Raw genomic sequence first — 10239 nt, 5'->3', positions numbered from 1 at the left:
TCATTTAAACACAGAATTGCCTTTTCCTCTTAAAATCACATCACTGTAATTTCATCTATAATGAAATTCTTTTGTGAACTATTTTAATGAATTTGGATATTGTGAGTCACTTGGCTAGATTTTAATTTGAGCAGTATGATTTAGTCTTAGAAATTCTAGAATATTAGAACTGGCTAACTTTATACATTGTGTAGTCCTACCCTCTCATTTTATACAGGATGAGAAATCTGACATTCAGAGAGTTTCAGGGACTTGGCCTAAGGTAATACAGTCAGTCATCTGTCAGACCAGGTCTTGCCACCCACCCTGCATTTCCAGTACTACCTGGGCTCACGGTAGGGATATTATTGTGTTATCTCACACACAACATCTTCAAACATTCTGGACTCAACCCAAATTTGGGAACAACTTAAAAAGCATTCCAAAGGGACAAGAGGAAAAAAAAATCTTATAATCGAATAGCAGTGTTCATAATTTACATATTTCTGGAACACATCTTATTTGATATTATTCATTTAGCCCTGTGGCAGGCAATATTCTAGGATGACCCTAATGAACCCTCACCCTTGTCTAACTTCTTTGAGTGTGGGTGGAACTCACTGAATATGATGAAATATCACTGCTGTGGTTATGATACATCAAATGGCAAAAGCAAGATTATCCTGGTTGAGCCTGATCTAGTCAGGTGAGCCCTCTAAAAGCAGAGAGTTCTCTCTGGCTGGTTGCAGAAGAAATCAGAGAGATGTGCTCCAGCCAGCCTGGAAGGAAGCAAACATCAATGTGGTAAACTTCCTACTGGGGCCAAATGGCAAGAAACTGGGTGGCTGCTAGGAACTGAGAGTAGTTATTGGCCAGTAGCTGGCAGGCAAATGGGGACATCAGCCCTACAGCTTCGAGAAACAAATGCTGTCAACAATCATTGAGCCTAGAAGAGGATCCTAAGCCCAATATGAGAACCAGAGCCTGGAATAACACCTTGATTTCAGCTCAGTGAGACTCTGATCAGAGCATCCAGCCACACCATGCCTAGATTTCTGATCTACAGAAACTGCAATAGTAAATGTGTGTTGTTTCAAGCTGCTAAATTTGTGGTAGATTGTTACATAGCGATAGAAATCTAATAGCAGTCCCTACAACACTGAAACACAATGGCAGGTGGTGGGAGTACAAGAATGAATGAGTCCATGTCTTAGACCATCAGTGTCTTCTGGGGAGCAAGGAGAGGTAAGTTAATAAAGCACTACAATGTCGTGCAGTGATGGCTGGAACTGAGACATGTATAAAACGGCATAGCAACCAGATGAGGAAAGTAGCAAGAAGTCTTCACAGAAAATTAAACTTAAAACTAGGTTTTGATGGTTTAACAGAAGAACTAGATCAGGGCTGAGAAGGAGGAGGTTCCATCCTGAAGGAACAGCATGTGGAAAATAAGAATATGCAGGGCTTGGCATACTTAGGAACAGCAGGTGGTTCTGTGTTGCTGGAGTGAAGGGGAAGGGAGTGAAGGAGATGCAACCAAGTAGATTGGGATCCACACTGTGAAGGACCTCAGGTAATGTGATGCACCCCCCCTGGCCCCCCCCTTGCAACCATGGCCTCCTTTACTTCCTGCCCTCATCCAGAATAAGCCCTGTAGCTCCTGGTTCTTCAGGTGTATCTGACCCCTCTAACCCGCCTTCCTTGGTCCTTGTAGTCCTCAAGCATGCTAAGCCCAGAGGCACTCTCCAGTAGCCCTGCAGGACATTCTTACCTTCAAGACAACTGGGGAGAGGGGGCCATAGAGAAGATGGCCCACGCGTGTGGCTGGGCATCCTGTGTTCCTCCCTGCTCCAGGCACCCTGAGAGCTGGGTGCCCCGCTGTGTCCTAGGGTTGCTGATCCTTCTCCTGGGCCACCAGTTGGGAAAGTCCAAAGTTTCAGAGTCCGCTGAGCTAAGAGACAATCCATGGGCTGGCCTGAGACCTGGAAGTTTGTTCTTTTGGAGCACTTCCGGCCTGAGTATAAGCATATGTTATAGGTGTACAGGAAGTGCAGAGGCTTCGTCCAAACAACAGATTTCTGGCATTAGAATTTCAAACAAGTAAACAAAAACCCACTGATCCTGATAGGGGGTTACAGTGTTGGCTGGACCCAGCCCGGACCCAGTTAAAGGAGTTACCAGAGCACATAAAGACTGTTGGAGACTGAGAAGACAGGATACTTGAAGGATTTTTTTTTTTTTTTTTAAAGAAAGATGTGCTCTCATTTCTCACCAAAGTAAAAGATTGGGATCACCTAATGTCAAGAGAAATGGACGTAAGTGGGGCTCATCAGAAAGCCTGATGTGTGTCCCAAGGTAGGAAGAACACCACGGTCTAACTCTGGGCTGGCAAGTCACGTGAGAGATGAGCTAGCAAGCCACTCCTGCTTCAGAGTGATGGAGAGCTGCGGGTGCTCTGCGTTTGTCCAGAAGAATATGCGTGGATGTTTCTTCCTAGATCAGATGTGGGCCACACGTGAGAGAGAGGGCTGGCTGGGGGAGCCTCAGGACAGAAGCAGATGTAGAATCCTGGGCTCCTAGGGGCTGAGGAAGTCAGTAGCTGCTCACAGGGAGAGCGCATCTGCCTAAATCAAGGGAACTGCAGGCAAGACACCTCCCGAGAACCCATGAAAGCCTCTGTGAAATGTCTGCTATAAATGGTTACCAGGCCCGGGGAGCTGGAGGTCATCTAACAACTTCAGCGCTCGCTGACAACACTCCCGCCCCTGACCACGTTTTTTGCCTTCCCCCATCTCAACCCTAGAAGAACCAGAGCTTCCAGGAGTGAAGAGAGAAGGGCCTTCCCCTTCCACAGTGTCCCTGCGGCATGTGGCTTCACACTGTGCTCCCTGTAAGACAACTTTAAAGCAAGTTCTAAGTTTTGATTCTGACGTAGGAACAGACAGACAAAACCCAATGTGAAGTGACCATGGGCCTTTCTGTGGCCTGAGAATATGTGAAAGAATCCTGACACTTACTATTGTTTTTCATTTTTATCCTGAACAGAGTAAGAAATTCCCCATTGAGCACATCTTACAGGGAAGGTGGGAGACATGAATAAAGATGCTCTCTGATTGTACTCCACATTCAGAGTATCGATTATATGTGCCGAATGTTGTTTTTTACCTATAAATCTTTAATCAATCTACTTATTAATTCACATTTGAGAGAGGAATATGGTCATGTAACTAAGAATCCTGGAAACCTTCAGCAATCCCTCTGTTTCAACAGCTGAAAAATAGAAAGGCAGATATCTGGAAACATGGCATCTAAAAGGTGCTTTCATTTTCCTACTGTTGATAAGTATCAATGTTCAGTCATTTATTATAGTCATTTTCATACTTTTCCTCTCTGAAATTATGTTTGCAGGCATCAATTTGTTTTTACATAAAGACTAATTTTGACACAAGCAGCTCATCATAATATTCTCCCACCCCCAAAGGAAATAGTAACATAAACTTCTCTTTTTTCCCTAAGCTAATGCTTTAAAATGGAGTGGATAAACACTGAGTTTGGGACTGCACATTACCGCTCTTGGTTACAGTGCTGCTTTCTTCCAGATGTCTCATATAACATTAAAAGGGCTTACTGGAAAACATAATCACTTTGGCCGATTTATTGCAGGAAGCAAGGGCTCACTCAGACTAGGGCTGCCTTGTTTGTTTATAATAATGCAGCAACTCATGGAAATGTGACAATGGGAATCCTGGGGCGGGCCTCAGGAAGTACCCTTAGAGAGCCACAGAAACGGAGCCAACCCCCCTTATGCAGTACCTCAGCCTCTTTCTTTCCCTCTTCCCTCCTGACTCACCAGTTCCCCTACTTACTCACAGTATCTGCTTTCTCATAAATGTAGCTTGCTCATGCCCATCATTTCTGCTGATCCTTCTGTTCAGCAATACAGTGATCTGAATCTCCCAGCCTTGCTGTTCTGAAATCCCAAAAGAGGGATTTTACTCAGCTATATTTTATAGCCAGCCCCCCAAATCGTGGTAGCTGATCAGAATGACAGAAGCCATCCTTGGGTCAGGTACCCATCCTGGACCCAGTCAGTTCCGGGAGCCAAGATCAGCTGGTATGCAAATCAGTCACTGCCCCAGTCACTGCCCACTCAGCAGAGATGGAAGGCATGGCTGGCAATGGTCAGTAGCTCAGGTACACATGCAGAAAGTTTAAGAGTATGTCACTCCATTATATTCAAGAGAAATCAAGAGCAATGGTTTAGTAAATTGATTTATATCCTACTCATGGGAGTGATGAGGACTTGGACCAGGGCAATGGGAGTTAGACAGAAAGAGGTATCAGGACATGTTTGGGAGACAAGTCGACAAAACTTCATGATTGACTAGAGGGCTGTGGAGGTAGGGGGAGAGTAAGTAGAAGAAAGCATGGAGTTTGGGATGACTGCCAGTCTTCTTGCTGTGGTTATTGAATAAATCCTAGTACTTACTATTCCCTGACACAGACAGTATAAAAGGAAAGGGAGATTAGTTTTTGGTTGTCCTTGGTGGATGGGAAAGATGGGACATGGTGAATTTGCCATGCTTGTGGGATATCCAGGTAAAGATTAAAGTTGGAAGTTCAAATCAGAGGTCTGGGCTGGAGATGCAGATTTGAGAATACCCAGGATATGGCTGAAACTGCATCCATCTGGCACCGGTGGAAAAAAGTGAGCTAGGACTAAGCCCTGGGAAATACCAAACTTGACCACATGGATAGAGAAAAAGCCAGTAAAGGAAAACGAGAATAAGAGGTGATAGAATGAGGAGTGAAAAAAGGTCATGCAATTTGTATTCTTTGCTGCCTTTGATTATATGATAGCACCAGGCACTATTCTGAGCAGGGAGGATAGAGCAGCAGATAGTCAAGGGTCCTACTCACGGGCTTGCATTCTAGAGGGAGAGAAAAACAATAAAGTTATTACATCAATGGAAAATAGCCATATCTTGAAAGTCAGAAAAGCTTTTCCCAGAATAGCTATATCAAAAGAGCTAGGATGAAGAATTAAAAGAAGACAGTGGATTTGAAAATTATATAGGTCCTAATCCCAAGAACCTGTGAATGTTACCTTATATACAAAGGGACTTTGCAGATGCCATTAAGTTAAGGATCTCGAGATGGTGAAATTATCCTAGATTATCCAGGTGGGTCCGAAATGTAACCACAGGTGTTCTTATAAGAGGGAGACAGAGGGACTACAGAAGAGAAAGCATATGATAGGACAAAGGAAGCAAGAGGCTGGAGTGATACAAGAAAGGGGTCATGAGCCAAGGAATGTAAGTGGCCTCCAGAAGCTAGGAAAGGCAAAGAAACAGATTCTCCCCTAGAGCCATCAGAAGGACGACACCCTGCCCAGTGAAAGTGATTTAGGACTTCTGGCTTACGGAACTGTAAAAGAATAAACTTGTGTTGTTTTACACCACCAAGTTTGTTGTAATTTGTTACAGCAGCAATAAGAAACTAGTACAAATGGTAACTCAACTGTATTGAGAACAATTTTGGTGGGGGAAAGGAAGAAGATACAGCCTGAAAGAAAACTGCAGTAGGATGATGAGTGGAAAGGTCAGAAAAGATTACTGAATATCTATCTTCAGGAAGTTTTCAAACATAACTTGTTTAAAAAAGACAACTAAGAGAACAAAAAGCATCAGAGAAGAGCTGAGGACTTGATTAACTGATTAGCTCAATACCCAAAAATGACAAGCCATGTTGGGAAGTACCATAACCTTCAGGCCATCTTAGAAGAGCTAAGCATTCAGGCAGCAGAGTTCAGGGGTTTCCAGAGTGACTCGGACACTGGCGAGTAAACCATGGCAACCCATCCTCATCCACAGACGCAGGTACTGGACCCGACCCAGGGCTCTTGTTCAGCACAGAGACCAGAATACTTTGACACTGTGACCCAAAATCCTGCACCTGGCACAGATTTTATCTCTATTAACACAGAAATCCATGAGGAACATTGAGGCACAGCCAACAGAGAATGGTCTCATCTGGCCGGTCGTTCATTTAGGCACTGATGTTCAGCATTTTACCTCCCCTCTCAGGTTCAAAAAGGATGAGGACCAAAGCCAACGTACTTTGGAATTATAAAGGCTACAAGGACATAAACCTTCAGGAGAAGGGGAAAACATTAAAATCATACAAAAGATGGAGAAGAAAAGCTCATAGAAACAGTGCCAGCCAATAGATTAGACACAATAAGAAGAATCTAGCCACAAACCCACACTGAGTGTCAAAGCCATCTTTCCCTCATGCCCAAATGTTATATTTGAATTATTCCTGATGGAAAGCTTTCACCCTTAGAAACAAGGTAGGACTAAGATTAATTGAAACTTTTCTTAATAATTCAGAAACACCAAGAAATAGAGAGGATTCAAGTTAAAGGCAAGTTCAGCCTATGGCTACATTGTGCTACTCACCATTCCACAATGCAACCCAACTCCCCTGAGAACCCCTGGTGGGCTTTACTGCAGCACTGCATTGCATAGAAGACCCTGGCAATGATCCCAGGTCCTCTTGACAAGGTCAACCCATGCCCTGCCCACTAAGGGAGGAAAGAGAGAAATGAACCATGGGAACCACTTCCCTCAAAACTGGGTTGAAATGTACAAGTGCATCATCATGGGACTAAGTTAAACTATCAGCTGAGAAACTCCCTTGTTCCTTGACCAGGCAAGGGAGGTACTGTCATATCTTTTTTGTTAGGAATGTAATGCTAAGAAGTAAAAATGGGCATCTATTCATGACCTGGTTTAAACAACAACAACAAAAAAAGAGGTGTTAGAAGTTGGAAAGGAACTGCCAAGGAGCTAAGTTTCAGGATTTAAGTCCACCTCCCTCTATGTTCTCTTTGTAAAGTTAGCCTCAAAGTAAGGCCCGCATCACTCTTTTAAGGTCGGTGGAGATTAAGACATTCAGCAACCAGATTGTGGGATTGATTCCCATTGTGATTGCTGACTTCTAGTATCAGACTTTTGTTCTGCATGACAGCTCCCATCTTGCCAACTAGCAAGATTCTTGAATTTGGCAAGGATCCTGCTCTGTGAAGCATTTTCAAGTTGGAGTTTTTAGCAATGCCACATTTCTCTAAGCCAGTAATAAAGAAAAGGTTGAGAGGGCAAAGGAAACCATGGAGTTCTCACCTAACAGCATAAAACAACTTCCCAAGCGGCAGGTGCAGGCCAACATGTCCAGGGTAATCATAGTCTTGAGTTAATGAAGGTTTTTGTGTTTTATTTTTTAAATTTCTTTACCTTACCAAGTAAGTGCAATAGCTAAAATGTAATTAGCTGTCCCCCCCTCCCTTAGCTTGATTCATTTAAAGTGGTATTTTCTATTTGTATATGTGTGACTACATAAAAAACACAGGATTGCATTTCTTGATATGTTTTATAACCTCTACACAAAGTGAGACCAAAGAATGCCTTCAGGAGAAATAAAGGACACTGCTGTCATTCTACATAAATTTTTCAGGAGTAAGCAAGAGTGGAACAGATAATTACAAATACTGAGAAAGAAGCATCACTTTGCCAATGGTGCAGAGTCTACAATTATGTGCAATTCCCTACTTAGACTTTTTAGTTATGTTCAAAATTGAAAAAAAGATAAATGACTGGAAGGAGCAAAGAGAAAGGGGGAACTTGAAACACTGAAAGCAAGGAGTTCATTGAAATGGAGATGTCGCCTCACCTTAAGGGGGCAGGTAAGAGTTTGGTAGTCCCACGGGCACTCTACTGTCATTTTTTTTTTAAACCATGGATTTGGGATCCTTATAATCTTCCTTATTGTTCTGAAGTCAAGAATGGTTTCTTCTGCTCACAAAACATGATCACTTTTCATTGATTTTTTTTTTTTAATGCTCTGACTGGTTTTGCATATCTGGAAAAGATACATCTTCAACCAGTAGAAATAAATCTCCTTTTTCTTCTCTGCCAAATCCATAATATGATCGTTTTCTATCACTGACAGCACCATCAGATAAGTAGACGTGCCTTGCTTGATTAGAAGTGTGCTGAGATTTTTAGTAGGAACAAGAATGTAGCTAGAGACCCAGATAAAGACATGTTCAGCACACCCTACAAATTCTTTTCGGTTCTGTCCTGGAGGTGTCCCCTCAAGTCCCAGCTTGACTGTGGGACCCATTCAGGGCTGACATCCTCCCAAATCAGGTGTCCTATGGAGGGGAGAAAGGAGGACTTTAAGATGGGTTGCCGCAGGTGACATTTAGATGAGACTAGAAGGGTACAGGGTGTTGGTCTCTTCAGATCCCTGGGGTCTTCTCCAACCCCTCACACTAGAGATGAGTTTACACCAGAATAAATTGGGGAAGGGGAGGCATATCTGAAAAGGAGCAAACCATAGTATCACTCAAAGGCATCAGAAAATAAAGTTTGAGATTCTGCAACAGCACAGACTTTTTTCTTACTGCCTTTCATCATTTGTCAGTAAAATGTAGAAAAGAAGGGGAATAACAGTGACACCACCTAGAGTTGTATGGCATTTTCTATTTTTCCCCAACTTCTATTTTTTAAACTACATATTTTATTCTTTCAGCAATCTGTGATATAAATAGAGCCAGTATTATTATCCTTATTTTTGAGATGAGAAGAGTGAGGCCCAGAAAGAGGAAGCGACCTCCATCAGGTCATGCAGTGAGTCAAAGATGGCCCAAGGAATAATACCCAGTTCTGTTCTCATTTAATCCAGAACATTTACCCTACTGGCTTTAAACATCCCTTTCCTCCTTCGTTCTCTGGTGGTGGTTCTCTTTTGAAAATGATCCTTCGCCAGCTGTGGAGTGAAGATGGATCCATGTTCAGAGTTGTGGAGAACTGTTGTTTAAAGGCCCCCCAAGGGGCCTGTTTCCATTGCTTACCTGCAAAGCCAGTGTTTGAACCTGTGATGGAAGTCCCTTAGAGGCGTCTGCTGGGATTCCTCCCACCCGAGACTGCTGTAATTAGCTCTGCTAACAACTGTGATTGAACGGGGCTTGTTGTAGTCATTGTTCACTGACAGACACAGGTAAGAGCCACATCTCAGCAAGTGGTGTTCTAAATGGTGTTTCCTGCTTGGTTAAACTCATGTACGGCACTTGTCAGCGATGCTATTCCCACACAAGTGTCATTGCCAACGCCTTCCAGGGCCCACGAAGATTCCCAGGGGATGCAGTGCCATGCAGTGGGAGAGACTGTTTCTATTTGACCTTGCCCAGGATCTGGCTGCCTCTCCTTCGTATGGAAAACATAGGTGTGGCCTGGCATGATTAAGGGAAAAGGCAGTCTTGGTCTTCTGATCCTGAAGACTCCCACATTTTCCGATCTCTCCTATAAGAACACTTGTAAATGGAAGTTATAATGTGTGGTACATGCAGCCTATGCTTTTCTGAGACTGTGCTCTTATTAGAAGCAAAACAAAATGCTGCTTATGAACACCTGCCGGTGAGGACCACGCCAAGAGGCAGCGTGGGTGTTGGATGAGAGGTGTTGCCCTGGCAGTAAATCCAAGTTGCTCACACCAAAGGAAGTGTTTCTAGGGAAGCTATCTGAGCAAGAGGTAAATACTTAGTCATTCAGAGTAGGCCATAAATGAGTGCTGCTTCTCCAACAAGGGAGGGTCTGATTCCAAAGAGCTTAAAAAATGGTTGGATAGCATTTCTCTCTTCAATCCATCCTCTTATTCACAATATACATTCCTTTGTTAAGAAATAAAAGTCTCTGTAATCAAACTCTTGTTGGCTAGTTATTAGAGAACTATAATTTGTGTGGGTGGTGTTATTTCAACCATAGTTTTTGCATTATGATTCTAAATAACTTAATAAAAAAGGACTCAGGCCCTTGTATGTTCTAAAATACTGTGCTGTATATATCCTGTGCCTTCTTACCTACTCCCCAGGGCCACCAAATTTTAAGATTCGACTTCTTAAGCATTTCCTCTCATCTGTCTCCTTGTTTCAGTGTTCAACGCTCTTGGCACAGTTGAGGGCTTCATCATCTCTTGCCTATGTGTTGCACAAGCCCAGCCTCCTCAATGGTCTCCCCTGCTCACTGGCCTCCCAACCCCATCTCCCATCCACCTACCTTATCACCACCTCCAATTATCCTTCCAAATCACGGGCCTGATCAGACCACTTACCAACCCATCATGGCTCTCCATTGCCTACAAAAATGAAGACCAAACCACAGACTTCGGCATGGTAGTAAACGCCTTGCATCTAGTCCG

This window comes from Mirounga leonina, unplaced genomic scaffold (genome assembly GCF_011800145.1).
Source record: "Mirounga leonina isolate KUSES-001 unplaced genomic scaffold, KU_Mleo_1.0 Mir_168, whole genome shotgun sequence".
In the NCBI taxonomy this organism is placed as follows: domain Eukaryota; kingdom Metazoa; phylum Chordata; class Mammalia; order Carnivora; family Phocidae; genus Mirounga; species Mirounga leonina.
Note: the sequence above shows the minus strand (reverse complement) of the source record.